At 31.7% G+C, this 23789-nt stretch overlaps 1 pseudogene; it reads right to left on the bottom strand.

Annotated features, from left to right (window-relative positions):
- Positions 1 to 3513: 3513 nt before the first annotated feature.
- LOC128172612 (multiple epidermal growth factor-like domains protein 10) lies at positions 3514 to 22604 on the bottom strand (annotated as a pseudogene).
- Positions 22605 to 23789: the final 1185 nt, after the last annotated feature.

The following is a 23789-nucleotide window of genomic DNA, read 5'->3' as shown; positions in this document are numbered from 1 at the left end:
ACTCGGGTTGACATTGCGTATGATATCGAAAATTTACGAAATAGATACATCAACACACCGTATTGTTGACATTTACATAACCAAGCTTTAAGCCTACAATAATGCTATTAATTTTACTACACTCTGCTTAGTTAGAATAATCAAACTGTGTCTCGGGACAGGCCGCGATCGCCACAGTTAAAATGCCTCCCATATACCCGTAATGTAGCAAAATTTGCAGAATCGCCCCAAAACGATTTTTGTGAAAATTAATGAAGCTGCATTAAAAGTAATAATAAAATTATTCATAACAAACCATTTTGAGGCTATAAATAGCTTTCATCTAAAAATTTAATTCATATTATTGAAGGGTTCAACACTTTTTCACGTTTTTTACTCACTTCGAATTTACACACCATGCTGGCATTCAAAACTCTCGGGATTTTTCATATTTAATGCACTGAGTTAGACTTATCTCCCCTATTTTCTTTAATTAACAATATATGACAATTTTCAATAAAAATGTACATGTATTTGTAATATCGTTTCTGAGTTTATCCATGCAAATGTAATATTGTGAAAACATAAACTAAAGAGCCTCCCGTGATTTAGCGTGAATGTAATGCACATGCGCAAGATTGTAAAATCATTTAAAAGGAATATTCGTTGATTATATATAAGCGAAGTTTGATTGAGAAAAAATAAAAATAAATCGGTAATCTTCAAGCACCAGTGTTGTTTAAAATATATTAAACAAAAGACAGTTCTCTTCAGATTTCTCGGTATTAAAGCCCAAAAATTCGAGTCTATTATTTTGATATAGTAGTATAGATAGATATGTCTCTCAAAAACAATGATAAAGTCATGTATTAGCTTTTTGATAACTAAAATCGTGCTCTTAAAATGATAATTGCAAACAAGTTAAAAAACACAACTTTCTCTCTCTCTCTCTCTCTCTCTCTCTCTCTCTCTCTTTCTCTCTCTCTCTGATAAAGTTAAATATGAAAGTAATAACTTTCTAATTTTAATAACCCCGCCAGTTTTATTTCTGTGTACCTTTGGGGCACAGTAGATGTACATTGTACATTCAACACAGACAGTTGTATGGAGGTTAACGCAAGTCATCATATGTTCTTCTGATTATTTGACTCCAAAACGTAACTAAATTTTGGTAGATTATGCGTATTTCTGACCGATTTTGTTTGTTATAAAAAAAGATTCATATTATACAGCAAGTAAACCATACTCTCTCTCTCTCTCTCTCTCTCTCTCTCTCTCTCTCTCTCTCTCTCTGATAAAGTTAAATATGAAAGTAATAACTTTCTAATTTTAATAACCCCGCCAGTTTTATTTCTGTGTACCTTTGGGGCACAGTAGATGTACATTGTACATTCAACACAGACAGTTGTATGGAGGTTAACGCAAGTCATCATATGTTCTTCTGATTATTTGACTCCAAAACGTAACTAAATTTTGGTAGATTATGCGTATTTCTGACCGATTTTGTTTGTTATAAAAAAAGATTCATATTATACAGCAAGTAAACCATACTCTCTCTCTCTCTCTCTCTCTCTCTCTCTCTCTCTCTCTGATAAAGTTAAATATGAAAGTAATAACTTTCTAATTTTAATAACCCCGCCAGTTTTATTTCTGTGTACCTTTGGGGCACAGTAGATGTACATTGTACATTCAACACAGACAGTTGTATGGAGGTTAACGCAAGTCATCATATGTTCTTCTGATTATTTGACTCCAAAACGTAACTAAATTTTGGTAGATTATGCGTATTTCTGACCGATTTTGTTTGTTATAAAAAAGATTCATATTATACAGCAAGTAAACCATACTCTCTCTCTCTCTCTCTCTCTCTCTCTCTCTCTCTCTCTCTCTCTCTCTCTCTCTCTCTCTCTCTCTCTCTCTCTATTTCAAAAGAGGCATACATGTAGAATTAAACTGAGTAATTTTATGTAAGATGAATGAATATAATTCAAAATTAGCTTACCATACGCTCTTCCTTAACTGTAAAATTCCGTTAATAATAATAGCAAGAACAAAACTGACGTCATTTCATTAGATGTGCTACAACTATGTGAAAAAAAGGATGTAAATCCAGGAAGACGTGCACTACGTTTTGAAGGAAGTAAAATTGAAACCACCTGCCAACTACCGTATCATGTTCATTGTACTGATGGGTTTAATGAAATAGATTCTTTTATTTGACTTATTTATAATTTTTTGCGAGCGTCAAGTATATGTCTATTTCATTTTTTGTAATTTGTCATTGTTTTTTATGTGTGGCAAAGGGAGGGGGGTTAAAATGTACGTATTTAAGAATTTTTTTTTTTTTACACCCGAACTTACTTCCTAATTTGATTCACGCACTCGATATTTAATACAGATAAAATGAATCGACAAACATTTTTTTTCTAAAGATAAAGTAAAAGTAATATTTTATAATAAAGAAATTTTTAGTGTAAAATTTCGAGGGACTTTTTAAGGACGGCCCCCTTTTAGAAATATTCAAGGTCTCTATCAAAGGCCTATACTAAATGATTTTGTTTAATTCTTTTTTATAGGGAGATTTTATGCAGTCCTTAAACTCGATTATTCAGTTAAATTAGGTATGACTCTGCATTAAAAAAATGTGTCAGTACAATGTTTTAAATATGCTTTTAAAAGACTGATTGGACATGATATGAAAGATTCCATGATGAGGTTTCCCGTCCATGACACTGAAGTTCATTCTCGATGGTAATTTTATCTAAAGCAAACTATTGTTTGTGCTCAACTTCCCCCGCTTTGACACCGGGAACATAATATTTGGGGTTTTTTTCTTTGATGTTTATCTACCTTTTTTGTAAACAATTTAGATCTTAAAAGATCTTAAATGTAAAAATGGGACCTTTATACTGTTCATGCAATTAATAAAAATAGAAATGTTTTCTTTGATCAGTTCATCTTTGATGTCATCATTTACTCAATGAACGATATTTGTATACACACGTGATCATATAGTCGCATTTTTCGTGCGGCTTAACTTTATGAATAATATCTTTTTTTGCTTCTATTTAAAATAAGACTATTGTTAACTACTGAGAATAGATAAATTATATTTTTGTCATTAATACGATATAGAGAAGATATAAAAAAAAATCAAAATTATAATCTAAGTGTGTTTAGATAAATAATTCAACTTCTTGCATCTATGCATTCGTATATTGCTTTGCGTTGAATGGAAGTAATTTGCTTAGTGAAACCTTAACAAATAGTTTAAAATGTTAATATCTTGAGTAATTCGAGTTTATTTTCGTAAAGTAAACCATATTCAATAAACATAACTAAATTTATCTGTCTTCACTGTTCTTTTATCTTAACCACTGTAACTGTTAAAGATTTTACAAAATTATGTAACTACATAGCTTGATTTTAAAATAGATATTTTTTACCTTGAGTGAAAATGCCGCGTATCAATTGAATCAGGCATTGTATTATGGTTCAAAAATAGAGATTTTACAAAATTATGTAACTACATGGCTTGATAAATAGATATGTTTACCTTGGGTGAAAATGCCGCGTTTCAATTAAAGCACGCATTTTATTATGATTCCAAAATACATTCTCTACCTTGTTGGTTAGCACGAGAATTAAGTGATAGTAAATAAAAATCCCGTGAAAATGGCACTGTTTATTTCAAGAAATATGTCAAGTTAAAATTCGAAAGAAAAAAAATACATGTTTTTCCTTTTGTTTTAAAAGAGCAGATGGAGCATAGAGCCTTTGACACATTTTTAATCTATACATAAACTGAATTTGATGTAAATAACCTTGAGGTTACTATTCATTCATTCTTTATCAAACATATTGAAAATAAATAGTACAAAGTTTATAAGTTTCAGTCTATCTACTTTCATTTTCATTTTAAGTTTCATAATATTGTCATTAGAATTTGTCATAAAACGATTTTTGCGGCATCTCATACAGCTCCTGATACTCGTTGTTTTTCGACCTTTCATACAGGGACTTCAGAGGGGGCTTTGTACGTACTTCATCCTTGTTAAATGTGTCAGCATGCCCGTCGACATTTTTCGACATCTTCTTTCGTCTACACATTTTTCTTTTGACTCGTCTGTAGATAGATTTGATAAGCGTAAACACATTTAATTCAACTTTGAACCTTAATAGTCACAACAATCATTTAGTAAGTTAAAAACGTTTTTATTAACCTTACCTGAATACAAAGAAGCAATTCAGAAAACAGCTTAAGACCAGCACAGCAAAGCAAACATAAAGTAAGATTGATACATTGTTCGATGACATAAAATTAAAGAATGCTGATTCGGGCACTGTGAAAAAAAATATGTTGACTGTATTCATATTACGAAATTAATAAAAAATAATTTTCACTTGTAAACATAGATGTGCATAATGTTATATTGTGATGGCCGTACCTTGATCACACCGTTCACCCTGGAAACCAACATCACATCCACGTGGACATTGACCGGTCACATGATGACACTGTTCTCCATATAAGTAGAGGCAGTTTCCACACTTCATGGAACATTTTGGTCCATAGGTATTGTTATTGCATACTTTTTAAAATAGCATAAAATAGATTCACTATGATAAATAAAGTATAGTTATGGGGGTTTTTTTTCAAGTAAATTTTTAGAAAGTTCCAGAACTGTGAAGTTTTGCTGCGTTGCTTGAATTTACAGTATACATTATATAGAAAGGTTTATGATTTTAATGTTAATGTTTTCAACATATGAATCATTAATAATGTTGACAAGTACTTTTAAATAATTATTGTTATTGTTATATACATTTTTTAAATTTATAATTTTCAAATTTTAATTCTTAATTTTTTGAAACAAATTTTCGCAGGTTTTTTCCCTACTTTTATGCAAAATTTACCCAACCTTGTTTGCAATCAATTCCTTTATATCCACTATCACATCCGTTAAAACAAGAAGCATTTATATAATGACATTGTTTGTTGTCAAGACAGTGACCACACGAATAGTTACAATTCAGTCCATATGTACCTCCGTTGCAGTCTGCAAGAACATGTGAACACATGGACAACAGTTAAGAAACCAAAGAGTATGTGCCATTATTGTAGAAGTGTTCTGTTTTTTTGGAAATTTAGTTATTGAATTAAAAAAAATGATAATGTTAATCTATAGTGACTATGGTTTATGGCATTATTAATGTTGTGAGTTATGATAAATTATAATATTACAGAATTATTAACTGGTTTGTTTTTTTGCCAAACTTTTTAAATAAACTTAATTTTATCAATCTAACACAAAGGCAAGCTGTAACACGGGAGAGTATAAAATTAAGCAGCTTTTTAAGACCAAAAATTAATCGTATTTATATGTATTATTCCTTTCTATTGATCCTTGATTTCATTTAGCCCCTAACCCCCACACTATAAAATATAAAATTAACACTGTATGCATTGAACATATTTCCCCGATTCGCCTTTAAAATTTATTTCATTTGACGACTCCAATAAAACTATGTATCCTTTTTTTGAAAAGAGATTTTTTTACAAGTAAGTGTTGGGTTTAAACCTTATGATCCGTATCTGGCAACAACACTTGATCTAGCCATTTCCATTACGTCACTTTTTTAATGTTAAATTTTTTATATACCCTTTCATAATGAGGTAAAAACAAATTATATTTTTTGAAAGACTAGAGTACGATATCGTACTAAGCTTATGTCATCTAAATGAACGTTTTTAAAATTGCAAAAAAAGACATTATGTGTTTTAAGCCATCTGTTACAGAAAATGGGATATTAGTTTAAGGAAACCACAGTGAAAAAAGAATAACACTCTTTAAAAATAAAAGTTTGAACAAGAAATTCGATGCGTATGTAATAAGATGTGTCATGGCAGCCATGTAAATACAAATTCTTTAGTGATTTTTAAGTACGAGAATAATAAAAACATGGTGATGAGTTGTCAAATTCGGATAGTTATAAAATGCATCGCAAGAAGTAGAATCTGTTTAAAACATAAAACGTATTCATAATATAAATTATCATAGATAAATAGTTTTTGATATTTTTACAATAATTTTAAATGGGGCTCACACAGAAAGGGACTCGTAACAAAACAAAGGATATTTATTGTTCTCATATACATTTTATGCCAGCAGAATAAGGTCTATATAAATAGTTTAATACTAAACTGATTTCATGTTGTTATCATTCAATTTCTTGCTGAATTGACTCAAAAATGGATAGGGATTTGGAAAGCCATAACGGAAATTCGCACAAAAATATTTGCAAAAATTGTTACTTAACAATCAGTGTTTGGTGCCACTGTCATTAATAAACTGTATTTCATTTTTAAAATAAGAAAACCTCAATCATTGTGAATATTTTTCATGGGTTTTCCTTGTTTTGCATTAATAGTTGAAATGTTTGATAAAGATATCAAGTAAGTTTAAAAGAAAACCAAAACTATGATAGAAAAAAAAGACAAAAATTAAGCAAATCTTACGTTTATCACACGTGATGTCCTTCCAACCAGTTTGACATCCTCCCTCACACTGTCCTGTTATTCTGTCACACCTTGCTTTAACTCCACAGTTGATGTTGCACTGCCTCTGACAGTTGTTTCCATATTTACCATTAGGACAAGCTTTTCAGTTTCATAATGTAATATAAATATGTGATTATCTCCATCCAATGTTTTCCCTATATTTCAATGGCATTTCTATTTCGTAATCATCTATTTGCATGAAGATAAACCAACAGACCTGTGTCACATTTGACCCCAAATGTTCCTTTATCACACCCATTCACACAACTTCCGTTCACGTGATGACATGGTTCTCCATTCCTGCAGTTTCCACAAACTCTTTGACACTCTAAACCATAGGTTTTAGCGTTGCATTCTGTGACATAGAATTATTTGTTATAACATGCATCATCGATCCGATACCCAGACCACCAAAACAATGTGGGTAGTTATTTACCAAAGTCCAACTTTTATGTCTTTATTTGATTTTTTAAATCTTCATAAAATGTACGCCGAGTATGTACGTCAAGTATGGCACGTGCTTCAGTATAGACAGAAAAAATAATGTCAAAATATGGGTAATTTCACTGTTATATGTATTGCATATGTATATGTATTGGTAGAAAATCAACCCGTGTCGATTGTTTTAGTAATAATTAACTACTTATACAAACGCACGTATTAGGTCTTCAGTTAGTGTACGAAATCCGCAGTGCCTTTATTTAAAGGCAATGCAGATTTCGTTAGCTAGCCAAAAACCTAATACGCGTGATTTCGATAATGAATCCGTTTAGTACAAAATATTGGTTCTTTTTTACAAGTATGCTATTTATACCTAAGTTGGTATTATATATGTGTTTACTGTCTGTAGTCTTTTTTTCAACGATAATTTCAACTATAGTTACTTTAAAATTCAAAAATGAATTCAAGACTTCACGTTTATTTATAGAGAGAACGTTAAAGTAATACATTATTAAAGATTGTGTATAATTTTAAAGAACAAAAACGTTTCACTCACGGTCTTCACACTTTGGTCCTATGTATCCGTCATTACAACCCAGACAGGTTCCATCCAGAATGTCACAGTGGCTTTCCTGGCAATTTTGCGGACACGATAAGGAACAATTCTCTCCGTACATCCCTGATACCGAACACCCTTGATACATTTAATTAGAAAAAATAGGTACAATTTTGGGTTTCAAAACCCGAAATTAGGCCAGGTTTTTTTCACTTACATGACATTTTGTTAAAAAAGTGTATTTTGGCAAAACATTGTCTACATTGATGATCAATATTTTTAAAAACCAGCAACAAAACCCACTGTTTCATAGTGTATACCTTTAATCTTTTTTTTTTATTTGGTAAATCATTTAAGATAAAAATTAAATTTCAAAATATGCATATTAGCATCATGTATCTCTAGGAGCTTTTTAATTTAGAATTTTACAAAAAAGTGTGTTTATATCGGATTTATTCTTAAAGTTTATGAAAGCGTATCGGATTTTCAACTGTTTAAATATTCAGTTTTTTTTAGCAACCTATTAAAGCTCAAATCAATAAGCCCCCAGAAAAAACAATTTCGTCAAAATAAATTATGCTTATTGAAAAACAAAATATATTAAAACATTACGTAAAAGAATTTTGCGTTACATGGCAGTATAGAGAATTGATCACTTTACAAAATAATCAAGTTAAAGTGAAATAAATATTAAACGTGATAACTGTTTCAATCTTTAACAATGTTGGTTTTTTTTTTCATTTAATCGTTTTAATGCTATGTCATCAAAAAGTATTATCCAAAAATATGTCTGTAAGATGCATTTAAGTGCAGTTGATGGAACGGCAATGAACATTTTGAGCACTTTGTCAAAATAACTTACAAATGTCAATATTGTGTTATTGCTAAATTTCAAATAAACCGACGCACCATAAACCTCCACCTCACAAAGCTCAGCAAACGCGTACGGGGAATATCCAGCAGGAAATGGGGGATGCGTTCTGTTGTTGTAATATATGACGTATCTTCCATGTGCGGTGCAGGTTATATTGATGGGATTAGGTATAGTTGTTGTGTTATATTCATTATCCTTAAAACACAATGTCCCATTCTCCTTTATGGTGGTGTTCGAAATGTAGACAGAAAATCCTAAGAATCTTGTAGTGAAGCCGTTGTTCTTATCTATGTAGATGTATTTGATTTATTATTTTAACAAAAATGAAAATAACTTAATAATGTACCGATGTTATATGACCTGTCATTTTAATTATGTTTTACCAAACTTGATACAAAGCATTCTTATGCAAAGGAGATTCCAAGTTGTTAAAATAAATGGCTTAAACTTTTTTAAAAGGGACATAGTTGCAAATTAATGAATATAGAGTGTGTGTCTTTAATAATCTTCTCCTCAACAACTACTTCACCAGAAATGCCAATATTTACACAAAAGAATGCATATATAATGATAAGGCGGGGTTCAAAGTATAACATAAAAATACATAAAAATAATGTTTAAAAATCTTCTTCTCAAGAACCACTGGACCGGAAATCCCAATTTTTACTCAAAAGCTTGCATTTTTAGTAAAAATTCTAAATCGTAAAAATCATGACCTACGGACTAAAACTGGGGCCCCAGGTAGTTTTTCTCAAGTAGTATAATGCAACAATATTGGATATTACTATGCATACGTCCTTGGTTAATGTAGATTCTAAATTGATAAAATCGTGACCCCCGGGCTAATACTAGGGCACCAAGAGCGGTTCAACGTTTAACAAAGATATACATGGGAACCATATTTAAAAATCTTCTTTTCGAGAACTACATTGTTACAGTTTGTAAAAGTACTTTGCAATGGTCCTCAAATAGTGAAGATTCTAAATAGTAAAAGGCTTAAAATTTTAAGAATGTTTAAAAATCCTCTTCTGGAGAACTATAATGCTTCAATTTGTGAGATTACTTTGCAAACATCCTCAAATAATGTAGATTCTAAATCGATAAAGCTGTGACCACTGAAATGGGCCCCAGAAGGAGTTAAAAGTTTAACATAGAAATATATATGGAAAATATTTAAAAATCTTCTCAAGAACTACAATGCCACAGTTTGTGAGATTACTATGCAATGGTCCTCAAATCCTGTAGGTTCTAAATTGTTAAAGCGATCACAGACCTCGGACCGATACTGGTGCCTCATAAAGAATTGAGGGTTTAAAATAGAAATAGCATATGCTATGAAGTAGAAAGGTACAAAAAACTATTGTCTAGGTGAGTAATGTGGCCAATGGGCCTCTTGTTAAAATATCGATGACTAAAATATATAAAATATGTATTTAAGTGTTTACATAATGTTAAAAAAATACATAAAAATCAAGTTACCCCAGACAACATTATCCGTCCTGTACTGTATAAAGATGTGGTGTATACTGAGTACTCCTCCCAGGTCTACCCCCCATTCTGCTACTGAACGTTTGTCAGGGGATAATGTGCACTCGTCTCCATAAGCAGACAAGTCTGACCTACGTCCGTCTACTGCATAATATCCAGCCCGATGCATACCAAGATGACCCCAATAATAACGTGAAAAACGAGGCCATGCAAGTTTCTTTAATGCAACATTTTCTGAAAAGGATCAATCCAGTCATAAAGATTTTCAAAAATATCTAAATTCCACATGTCTTTGCTGCCAGTTGATTAACTCATAAAAGGAATTTGCTAACCGATAAAACAGAATGTATAGTTATAGAAGTTTTAGTTACGTGAAATAACTTCTAAGAGATTCAAAGAGATGGCCCCGCAAAGTTACCAAATTCTCTTTACATGTACATTTTACAGTTTGATATACTTTAACGAGTAAAAAAAAGCAGAGGTCATGGATCAGAAAATAGCTTTTTTTATGTTCTGATATGAGTAAAAAGATAACGTCAAATGACATTTCGGCAAAGTATATAATTTTGCGCTGCAAAGAGCAGTATCGCAGTTATCGTGAAGGGGTCTATTGTTCTTATAGAAAACTTATTAGAAAATGCGCAGCAAAAATAAGTATATTTCATTTGTAAGCCGAGGAAGGGAAATATAAAATGGTTAACATTGATGCATGTATGAACGACATATAATAAAACAAGAAATATATGCGCATTATATACATATTTGATTAGTTTCTAATGACTTTCACGTTGCTTACCGTACGTCTCTCCAACGTTCGTGTTAAGTGGTATCAGTATTACAAAAACAAATACATAATCCATTTTACTGTTGAATTCCGTATAACATTCAAATCATTTACTAATGCCTTCTCTATAGATTATTTTATAGAAACTAACAATTGAGATTTTCTTTTTGCTGTCAATTAGGAGATTAATGATCACAATTTACCTCAAATGAGATAATATGAGTTTTCTTTAATAAGGAAACATGCCACCACTTTATTTAAGAGGTAGACGTTTATATAATGATTTCCTTGATAACGTACGTGTATTTGAATTGCGATGAATCTCTGAGTGAATAGAATGTGTTGACAATCTAGGTGTATAATACCTAAAAAGAAATGATTGATTTCTATTACTTTTATCTTAATAAAATATAAATTTTAGGCATGATCAAAGTTTATTCTTTGGTCAAATTTAATTTCATTTATCTTGTTTTTTGGCAGAATCGAGGAAATCAAAACAAACGAAAAAGATAGCGATGTCAATGCGTGCAAATGAAATAAGTAATATACAGAGTACTTTTTAACGAGTGTATCTTCAGATAACAGACGAGGGGGTTGTCCCCCGAGTCTGATATCTGAAGATGCAGGAGTTAAAAAGTTACTCTATATGTTTTGTATCATTGTTTTCAATGCACTGGGTTATCCATGATCTATCAAAATTTTATTATGTACCATTTTATATGTCCAATGAAAAAAGAGCACGTGATTCTAGTTTCGCGCACTACATTTTATGAAACTTCGATCTACCTCGCTCTTTTAAGCCAGTATGCCGTGGATGACGATTGTGATTTTATGCTCTTGCAATCTTAGGATACAGTGGAAACCGAATTCCTAAGGTAAATTAGGAAACCCGAACACTCACAATCTGTTGATATACATTTCCGAGATGAAGATCCTTATCAAACGCAAAGACGCTGAATTACTGGTTACGACGCTTTGTGTTAGAGGTACATAAACAGGATGGCAGCAAATACCCCGCGTCCACTATTCTTTGTGTGCGGATTGCTGCGTCATTTGCGAGGGGAAAACATTCAAAATTTGCTTGATGAACATGACGACCTCTTTGCCGTTTTTTCGCAAAGATTTGGACGTTTGCAGGAAGGAGTTATTATCAAAGGGCTCAGATATCAAAGTGCGACAAAGTGATCCAATGATGTCGGAAGATGAGGACAAAATCTGGACTCGTGGAGTATTCGAGTTAGATTCTTCTCAAGAACGAAAGTATAAAGATATTCGGTCTAAGGGCATTGACGAACACCGGATTAAGATAATTGTGTAATCTATTTCATTTCGAGCCACAAGTTGCTGTTAAAAATCAGTTTAAAAAAATGATAATGATGTAATAATTTTTATAGCTGCTTTAAACATTTCACAGAAACTGTTATGTTTTTGAACTTCATGAAGCACATGAATTTGTAAATGATAAATACAATATTTTTATTTTTTGCTACTCTTTATTTTTTTTAAAGTGTGATCCATCAGAAAAAATAAAGTGTTATCTATCACAGATACACCACATAAATCTGGTGTATCAAGAAAAAATGAATTGCTGACTTCAAGGGAAAAGTTCACAAACGATGATACAAAGAAATAAAATCCTGTTAGTTTATTTGGAGACAAATTTACTATTTGAAATAGCTTTTTTTTAAATAAGTAACTAAGATTGTTACAAATGAATTTTAATTTATTTTCAGTTGCTGCGTTAGACTTCACAAAAACAAATAATGGGTGAAATCCATATTTTCTAAATTAAAATGAAGTTTACGATTTATATATCATTCAAAGAAACAAAACAAAATAAGTTCTTAGTTTTCGATAAACAGGTGTTATTCCAGAAACTAAATATTGTCTATAATATCAATTTCAGTTTGAACCACATATTGTTTTGTCACACTGGTACTTATCATACAATGGAGATCAAATATATGAAAGAGAAAATTACAAGATTTGAAATCTGTTCTTTTAATTTTACTAAAATAAATCATATGAATGAAAACATATTTTTCAAGGAGATTTATAATGGGAAAATCGGATATCTTTTACCATTCAGAAAACACTTGGAATACCTCTGACAAGTGTACTACCTCATCAACATCTTGACACTTTCATGTTGCTTGCAATGCATAATCAACATATACTTTTCATATCTAGGTAAGCATTGAAACCTAACATACGTTAAAAATTTAAAATTTGTTTTTCATACTTTTGAATAAAAATGGTTTGAATCCGGGGATACATGTAAATATTGAACAATTAAACAAATTTTGAGACAAGGATATATTGGGACATACTTTAGTGTGATTTCTTTATAATTTCATTTGTGTCAACCGAATTTTCTTTTGTCAATATTGCATCAATATTCAAACTCACATGTACCGTAATATGTTGAAAAAAAAAAGAAATACAAGATTGATAGCATCCTTATAAAAACACTAATTTTTTCAATTTATGTTTCAAGTCTATATTTTAAATATTTAATATAAAGAACATTGTCATTATATTACATTCTTAAAATGGTTTATAAAACATTATTATGATTGAATCATTGTTGCACGAAACGAAACAGTTTCAAAGAGTATAATCATACCTGTAAAATTACCAATTTTCGTGTTTTGAATGAACACGCTGCAACCGTTTATTTTTAAACATTTTGACTCGTTTGTTAGTTATATCTCAGGGAAACAATAATGCAAGTTAAGGAAATTTAAAATTTAAAATTAAATGCAAGTTAATGAAATTTAAAAATTAAATTAAATGTATTTTACTTAAAACTGTGTAAATGATTTAAATCAATGAAATTTATTATATAAAAATATAATAGGACAATGACAGTTTCTTTGTTATTTTAGTTTTTAATGTTATTCTGAAATACCACGGTTGTCGAGCTATAGCGTAATTTAGAATTGAACACAATCTTTTACAACCAAATCAGGCTTTGTTTCAAAGTTTTAAATGGACCTTGCAACAAACCCTTAAAGTAATATCGTAAACAATTGAAAATTAGTGCAAAAGATAGAAAGTGTTCAGGAATCATCGACACAACTCAATTGGGATTTAAATGTTACAAGTTCCAACAATAATTATTGTTTTCTATATAACTATTTCTTGGTTTTACGAGCATTGCCCATTTTAGACGTTTGTTATTTGTTTGATGGTCGGAATAGACTTCAACTTCAACTCTCAAGATAATAAAGCTTACAATTTATGAGTCACAATCATTGTTGGAACCTGTAACTTTCCAGGTTATTGCCGATATCTTACGAATATTTTTATTTGAGAGAAAAAATGATTTCGTTTGGAGTTACAAAACATTATATTAAATGAGTATGGACATGTATCGTTCTGTATGACAACAACAACAATACAAATACAAAAATGGAATAAATTACTGTTTATGGTTTTACTGAAGCTGATTATACTGGGTTTGTGAAATGTTTTCCAGTTCTTGATACTCGGTGCAGTTTTCGTCACATTCATTAATGTATATAGTGGATGGTTTTACTTGTTCTGAACTCTTGCACGTTCCATCCGCGTGTGTTTCGAGGTTTTCCTGGCTTTTTTGTTCTTTACAGGCACTGTTTCTGAGTTGTCTGTTTGTTGTAAAAGAACAATACACAACTTAGCATACTGTTTGTCCTATTGTATAATGCTTTGTTTGAATAACTAATTAAATTTCTAAATAAGATCACTTACTTGATAACTAAAATCCCATTTAGGAATCCACTCAAGATAAGTAAAGTAACGCAGACGTAGATTATTGTGAGTAATTGGTTGTTTGACGTGGATTCGGCAGAAATAGAATCAGATGCTAGAATAAAAGCAATCATTTTCACTTTCAGTTTCAATACGAATTACGTAACTATATTTTCAACACCATACGGTCTTAATTGATTAAATTAACAAAAGGATTTAGCAAAAAATTCCTCATCATCTTTTTATTAAAAAAACAACAACAGATTATTAGATACACTTAATTAACAAAGCCTAGTACAGATAAAATGCGCATGACTTTGTCTTTTATGCGGCCGTAAGTGTTAAGTAATAGATTTATCTTGCAATGTGGTTGAAAAAATAAGTTGAAAAATCGTGATTGTATGACATTGGTAGAGTATAATGTTAAATAACGTTTTCGTATTATCATTCACCGTTAATAAAACTTATGAAAAAGCCCGAAAAATACCCGCTTGTTTGTTTAGGACGGCCACTATGGAATTTAAAAACAAATAATTATTGACAAAGCATCAGAGAAACAAATCATTATAAAAATGTATTCTTTAAAAAAACAACTTTGTTCTCAGCCATTAGATACCGCAATATATTAAATGAAAAAAATCATGTTTAATATCATATCCAAACCAAACCAGATGGTCAACAAGTGCAACGTTTCACCATTTAGTGACGTTTTATAATAGTGTTTTTATTAATTTAAAAGAAAAGGAAATATATTTAGCAGTCATACAAATAAAGTATGGTGACAACGAGAAAAATTTAGCACATTCCAAAAGATTTCCATAGTAAAAATAAATTAAATTCAAAATAAGGGTAGTAGATATTATTTTATAAAAAAAAAATGATAAAGAAGTAAAACTTCATGTAATAAATTTCAGTTTCGTTCGTATTATTCTAAATAAATGTTTAACATATTTCAATGATTTCAATACTGTGCCTCTTCATATCTACGTTAACTTTCGTCTAATTTAAAGAATGCTTAGCAATATTTTAATCATACCTTGGTCACACCGATCACCCTGGAAACCACGGTTACATTCACGTGGACATTGACCAGTCACGTGATGACATTGTTCTCCGTACAAGTAGAGACAGTTTCCACATGTAAATGAGCATCTTGGTCCATACGTGTTGTTATTGCAAACTATATGAAACATTTCAACAAAATGAATATACTGAAACATGATTCTGTGATTATAAAAAGCTGTGGGATCATCATTGCCCATTATCGAAAATATATTCATGGATTTCGTGGATACTTTGTGGATTCCTCCAAATATATTGATTTATAAACTTAATTATGCTATTATATACCAAAAAATTACATTTTTTCTCTATGTCATAAAAAAAGTTTGGTAAAAAAAAACATGTCTAGGTGCCGATATACAATTTTCTAAATATAAAACTGATGTTTCAAAATAAGCATAAATGAAAATGTTATAAGAATGCAGTTTTGAATTTCTTTAATATTTCAACAAAAAAATGGTTCAATATACCTTCTTTACAAAAACTCCCTTGATAACCACTATCGCATCCATTAAAACAAGTGCCATCAATGTAATGACAATCAACGTTGTTCAAACAGTGACCACATGGCAAGTTGCAATTTAATCCAAACTTACCCTCATTACATTCTGTAAAACAAAATTAAGACTTAGTGTGCACTAATGATTATGACAATTTGAGAATTTTCACAAGAATCAACATTTTGAATCATATGAGTTCAATACATATAGAAATTACAAGACTTCAACATCTGCATCGAATATCAAAACTTTAAAGAGCATTATGTCTGCACACAAAAGAAAAAAAGAATGTTGTTAAGTAGGATAAGATAAATTTATATTATATATAAAATTATCAATACGTCATTTCCTACGTGTGTCGCATGTTTGGCCTTTCCAACCAATTTGACAGCCTCCCTCACACTGCCCTGTCACCCTGTCACATCTGTATGGCACTCCACAGTTTACGTTGCATTTTTCCTGACAGTTGTAACCATACCGACCATCAGGACAGGCTTTTAGAAGGAAACAAATGAAAGGAAAACAAGACACTATCATACAACTCGCTCATACATAACGAACATTTTGCTTCACGTTGAAAATACTGATGCTAATATCTTATCTAAATATCATAATGTAACGCGAAAAAGAAGAAGTCATTATATTGCAATTCTATTATATTCCTTCATATTGCATATACTGCACATTTGGATTGGCTAGATGTACCTAAAATATCAGTGACTAAAGAATGAAAACGAAAAGTATTGGCTAATTAGATGCTGTATTGAGATTCATGTTAAAGGAATTAAATATAAATTTTCCATCGCTGATTCAAAAGTGTTAAAATTGCTTTGGTATGTGATTAAATCTGCATGTTAGAAATTATAAGACATTATGAAATACACTGTAGTTACAAAAAACATTTTGTTTTTAAAAATATCATTTGTCTGAAACATCCCTAATATTTTATTATTATCATACCAATTTCACACCTGGCACCGTACGACCCGTTGGCACAACCTTTTAAACAACTTCCGTTCACATGATGGCAGGGTTCGCTGTTATTACAGTTTCCGCAAATTTGTTGACACTCTAGTCCAAACGTTTTGTTGCTGCATTCTAGAAAAAGGATTCACTTTATTTGCTTATTGTAAATTTAGCAATAATGTGATGAAAGACACGTAATATTTTATAGGTTTTATATAATTTTAACTAATGTATGTAAAACATAATGAATTTCTAATAACTGTAACATTAGACGTGATCTGAAATACATACTAACTTCTACATATCTCGATTAATTTCATTTTTATTTTACAATAACTTAAAATTTACAAACCGAATTCTATTGCATATATAAAGGATGGCCATATAGAGTAACTATTGTAATTTACAATTGAATTATTGAGTCAACCGCGTGTAAATAATTTTACAAAACGTGACCAATATTGGCTATTCCATTCACTTTATCCCAGTTATCGTTAAGGCTCATTTAATAAACGGAATGACACAATTTCATACTAGGTTGAAGTCATTGAAATAGTGTGTTCGTTTGCAAGTGTAATTGTTGGTTACTTAATCATGAATGTTTTTTTAATATTAACTGTAAAAAACAAATGTCTTTTGTTATTATTATTTCATGCCTAGATATCCAAAGCTTAGACTTATTTAGATAAAAATTAAAAAGACCATGTATCAATGGCATCATTTTTCAAAAGTAAATAATTAGATGTTACAATGTAATTTCGTAGTGTTTGAATCGTTAAATAGTCTTTAACAATGGTTACGAGGCACTCACGATCATCGCAATTCGGTCCTCTGTAACCACCCCTACACCCTAGACACGTTCCATCTACGATGCTACAATAACCTTCCTGACAATTTGGTGGGCACTGTAAGGAACAATCTTCTCCGTAATATCCCGAGTTTTGGCATCCTAGCAAACAAAAGAATGAATATATTTGAAATCTAGAAAGCTGAATATTCGGCACTCATGAATTTAAAACTGAATGTTTAAAAAAATGTAACACTTATTTTCATATGAATTTGATAATCGTTCACGGGATTTCGCGAAAAACGTGGAATTATTCGTGTTATGCCAGTTTACAGGTAATCAAAGTAGATGCTTTATTTTGATATAAGTATAAGCATTGAAACAACGTAGTAAACACAATAGACGATTTCCTCTGTTTTACAAAAAAAAAAATACAAAAAAATAAAAAAAATAAAGATGTTTAAATGATTTTTTAACTTTTGCTTTTTATTATAGATGTCAATGACGTAAAAAGTTCGTTTGAAACGAGGTCACTGATATTTTTTATTAAATTTTGATGACGTACCATACACCTCTACCTCACAGAGCTCGTTGTGGGCGAAGGAACTGTATCCATTTGGCAGTGGAGTAGTCCTGTTGTTGTAATAAATGATGTATCGCCCATGTTTGACACAAGTTATGTTTGTAGGATTAGGTATTGTAGATCTGGTATAGCTGCGGTCCTTGAAACAAAGTTGCCAATCTTCTTCCTGGGTGGTATTTGATATGTATACAGAGAATCCGAGAAATCTTCTAGTATAATCATTGTTTTGATCTATATATATAAACAAATCTATTTAAAAGAAAGCATACTTTTAAAAACCAAAAAAAAGTTACCAATCTAAAACTCAAGGTTTGTCAGTAGAGAATTTTTTTTCCGTGGCGAGGGATCGAGAGTTTATGAATTTATTCAGATATATTTACATCTACCGTGCACCCTTAATAGAGAAGTTTTCTTCTGTGGCGAGTGGATGGTTTATGAATTTATTTAGATATATTTACATCTACAGTGCGCATTCAGTTTCTTACAAAAAGTTGAAAGTAGTGCTTGTTGCAAAAAAAAAAAATAATACATAACCCGCTATTTTTTTTCAGTAATGTCGCCACCTTCATATCCAGCATGAATCACCAAATAAAGCAGTTTATTGTTTGAATAAGTTGTCAATGAGCAGAAAGAAAACAAATAACACAACAAGTATTTTTTAACAAGAAGTTCTTCCGTTAAATGAAAATTATTTTTCTTTACTGAATTTGTTATCACTGTTTATATGGATGTTGGCTTGTACCCCATTGAAAGTTATCGGTCCTATATTGTATAGATATATGGTGTATGCTGTATACTCCTCCAAGATCTACCCGCCATACTGCTGTTGATTTATCGATGTTTGTTATTGTACATTGCCCTCCCTCAGCAGACAAATCTGATTTTCTTCCATCTACAGCAAGATCCGCTCCCCAATAAGCAGAGCTATAAGGATACTGCTGCCATGCAGGTTTATTAAGAGCAATGTTATCTAAAAAAAAAAAAAACATATAACAATATCAAATGAAAAAAATATTTCAGAACCATTAATTTCATAAAGAATGTTTCTATTTCTAAATTTCTTAACATTGTAAAGAAATGCATATTGTTAAAAATATTTTCGACCAAGAAATAAAACAATAAGAATAAACATGATTTAGGCATTCAGAAGTTGAAGTTCTATTCGCTTTTCGCTATTCACCATTCGAATAGCGAATATAATTCTGTGGTCGGTTTGCTACAGTATTCAAATTACCGTAAACACGCTAATAAACGTAAATTCGAAATTTCATACAAACTTCCTTTCTTAATCAAAAGAAACAGTAATATAGTAAAAATTATTACTTGCTGACTTGACCTGAACATTGACATATATGAGTATATACTAAGCTAGCTTTGCAAACAGGTATATGCAAGAACTTCATCCAATTATGTTGCAACATGAATATCTTTCAAAGGGCTGTCTAACACCATGTATCCCATATTTGGGATTTCATATTTAAAGGGGTAAGGCCCCGGGACAGTCTAGTCGAACCTCAAAAGAAATTGGCTTTAAACGGCCGTTAACGGGCTTAGCTAGCCTGGCAAAAATTGGATATTTTGCATAATACAGTAAAATGGGAATATCTTCAAGGGGATGGCTCACAACTTCATATTTTAAAGTGATGGGCCATGGACTAGACTACTCGACCCTCATATTGTGAAATTCGGGTCACACGACCATTAAGAGGTTTAGCTAGCTTAGTTAGTTTAAATGTAGCTAGTTGAAAATAGGCTATTTCGAATAATACAGCCATCATGAGAATATCTTTCAAGGGGCTGACTAACACCATGTATCCAATATATAGGCTTTTAAAATTTCTAAAGAGGATAGGCACTAGGACAATGAGTCGACCTTTAAAGGAAATTGTGTTTACACGGCCATTAACAGGCTTAGCTAGACTGCCAAAAATATGATATTTCGCATAATACAGTTATCATAGGAATATATTTCAAGAGGCTGGCTAAAATCTTAAATCCCATATTTGGGCCTTCATAGGGGGGGGGGGGGGGGATTGGGGCCCCTGGACAGTTCTGACCATCCTCAAGGAATTGGGTTTACACGGCCAATAACAGGTTTAGCAGGACTGGCGAAAAAAGGATATTGCGCATAATAAAGTTATAATGGGAAGATATTTCAAGAGGCTGGCTAACACCCTGTATCCCATATTTGGGCTTCCATCTTTCTCTCGAAAAGTCCAGTTGTTCCTCAAAAGGAAATGGGCTTAACGGCCGTTACCAGGCTTAGCTAGGCTAACCAATATAGATATTCCATTATAACTGTATAATACAAAATTTCCCATTTTCCCAGACTAGCTTAGCCTGTTACTGGTCGTGTACTGTAAACTCATTTCTTGTGAGGGTCGACTGGGCATTACCGGTGCCCCTTCTATCATCAAATATAAAGGCCCAAATATGGGATACAGGGTGTTAGCAAGCCCCTTGAAAGATTATAACTGTAATATACGAATAGTCCCATTTTAAACAGGCTAGCTTTGCCTGTTACTGGTCGTGTAAACCCAATTCCTTTTGAGGGTCGACTGGTCTTTCTGGGAGTCCCATCCTCACCAAATACGAGAGCCAACATATTGGAGGCAAGATGTAAGCCAGTCCCTTGAAAGATATCCAATTATAACTGTATTATACAAATTTCCCATTTTTGCCACGCTAGCTTACCCTTTTACTTGTCTTGTAAATCCAAGTCCGTTCGAGGTTCGACTTTGCTTTTTGAGGCCCCATTCTCACCAAATATGAAGGCCCAAATATGGGATACAGGGTATTAGCTAGCCCTTGGATGATATCTTCAGTGCTACAGAATATAATGATTGTATTACCTTCTTGCCAGACTACCTAATTATGTCAATGTTCAGATAAGGTCAACAAGTAATAATTTTTACTATATTACTGTTTTTTTCGATTTAAAAGGGAAGTTTATATGGAATTTCGAGTTTACGTTTATTAGCATGTTTATGGTAATTTAAATAGCGAACCGACCACAGAATTCGATTCGCTAATCTAATTGTGAATAGCGAAAAGCGAATAGAACTCCAACTTCTGAATGCCCATGATTTATAGTATTTATGAACTACTTTTATTATTTAGAACGACGGGGTTCACAATACATACACTACACGAAACAATAATACTTAAAAGTTATTTCATTGAATATGCCAGGTAAGTGAAAAAAAAGTGACTGTTGAGTTTGTAGGGATTTGGGATCATGAGTTGGGTCCTAAAGCAAGCGATCTGTACATTAGTGGCAAATCTTCAATTTAAAAGGTGTTACAGAATCATATTGATTTTATTTGTCAACTTGTAAGACAAAGTAGACATAATCATATGGGGACATTAGAGATTGTTTTAGGAACGTTTTATATAATCGACAAAACTAGAAATAACACATGCTAGTATTTTAATTGTTTACCAAAAGTCCACGGCAGAATATGCTAGCAAGGATAGCGCTATGTTTCAATCAGCATCAATGATGGTGTTGCTCATTGTTCTCTTTATAACAAATTCTATAGACCAAACCAATACACTGATATAGAAAAAAGGTTATTGTTGGCACTCTTACATATACGTGTAAAACTGACAAACAATTCTCTCTCTCTCTCTCTCTCTCTCTCTCTCTCTCTCTCTCTCTCTCTCTCTCTCTCTCTCTCTCTTTTATTCTCTCTCTTTAATTCTCTATCTCTAATTTTCTCTCACTATTGTTCAACTGACAAACAATTGCTCTCTCTCTCTCTCTCTCTCTCTCTAATTCTCTCTCTCTCTCTCTCTCTCTCTCTCTCTCTCTCTCTCTCTCATGTGCATCAATCTAACAATGCTTATGCATGTATTACAGACCCATAAACTGCTATGGATCAAACTGTCAATGCTAATGCATGTCATACAGTCCATAAACTGCTTTCTATCTCAACGAAAGAAAAAAGTTATTTGTGTACTAACAAGTCCTTGTTTCACAAAAATGTGACTGGACAAAGGAAAAGGTAGAGGTTTTTTTTCAAGACGATATAATATTAAGACGGAATCAATGCATATGTTTAATTTATTTTCATAGGAATTGTTATTGCGATATAACTACATGTATATTAATAGTGAATAAATGTTCAAGTAATAAAACTGTCACTTTCTTACCATACATTTCACCTAAACCGGTCACTGCAGAGAGTAGTAAACAAGACAAAACCAAATCCATTGCTTTCATACGGCGATGAATCCAGGAAGTGGAAAAAGGAAGTCGTAACAAATGTTTTTATAACTGTGTATTCCTTCTATACTTCATTATTATGACACTTCTGCGTTTTAAAGTTCAATATATGTTATTAACTTCTCAACTCGGTTGATAGAATTTCTTTAAACCACACTTTGTGAATGAATGCAAAAAATTTAAAGGTCCATTTAAGTTTTGAAAGAAGGTTGCAAACAATACATATAAAAAAAAGGTCGGTATTTAGCTGTCCTATCAGAAAAAAATATACAGACACAGAATAAATAACGATTTTAGATGAAGTAAGTCTATTTTGTAAAAAAAAAAATCAAAAGTAGAAATCTTATAACTCTCTTTTTTTTTCTCTCTCTCTTTCCCAACGTCTGTTCTGTCCGTCTGTTCTGTTTAGTTTTTCTGTCAGTCCGTCCGTCCTTCTGTCCATCCGTCCGTCCACCCGTCTGTCTGTCTGTCTGTCTCTCTCTCTCTCAAAACCTTTGATGTTAGTTGATAACTAAATAAAACTGAGTTGACAATGATGCAAGGTATGTGTATTTCTTGCTGCGCTCGCCACAAATATAGCACCGTAACACAGTTATTATAAGCAGTATAAAGTGTCAAGAATTTGCAGCGGATTTTTCAGTATGGTATCCTATACGAACCTATCTGTTGATTACAAAGTGTAGCGTGCCTTAAATTTCTCATTTTAGTTAAATGATAGGTCGGTATAATAATAAAACACTATGGGTGTTTTTATTTTAATTCAAATCATTTAACATCTTTTTTTCGGGCTTTATAGGGGATTTTTTTTTGGTAGTGCGGATAGGGTGAAAGTTTCATCAGTTTATTCCCATTTGTCCTTTGAGTTAAAAATATGCGAACCTTTTTAGGTATTACATGTTTATATTAACATTTTCAACTGTCTTTGTCCATGATAACATTACGAATCAATTTTGAACTCTAAAACCCATTAACTGCATAAAATATGAGTAACACAAAATGGACTTATAGCATAACCGTAAAACAGTATTGGCTGCGCCGCGTAGTATAACATAGCATGTGCTACATTAAAAAAATAAAGGTTTTAAAATAAAGGTGTGTAAATTGGAAATAATATAAATATAAGTAATAAGGAATCATTCTTTGAATATTTTGAGATGATAATTTCGATCGGAGCTTGGTCAAATCTATCATAAAGACCTTCGGGCTTTATTGGATTTAACCACGCTCTGACCGAAATCATCATCTCA

The sequence above is a fragment of the Crassostrea angulata genome, chromosome 2, assembly GCF_025612915.1.
Source record: "Crassostrea angulata isolate pt1a10 chromosome 2, ASM2561291v2, whole genome shotgun sequence".
Taxonomy (NCBI): Eukaryota; Metazoa; Mollusca; class Bivalvia; order Ostreida; family Ostreidae; genus Magallana; species Magallana angulata.
The sequence above is the reverse complement of the archived record's forward strand: the minus strand, read 5'-3'. Positions and strand labels throughout refer to the sequence as shown.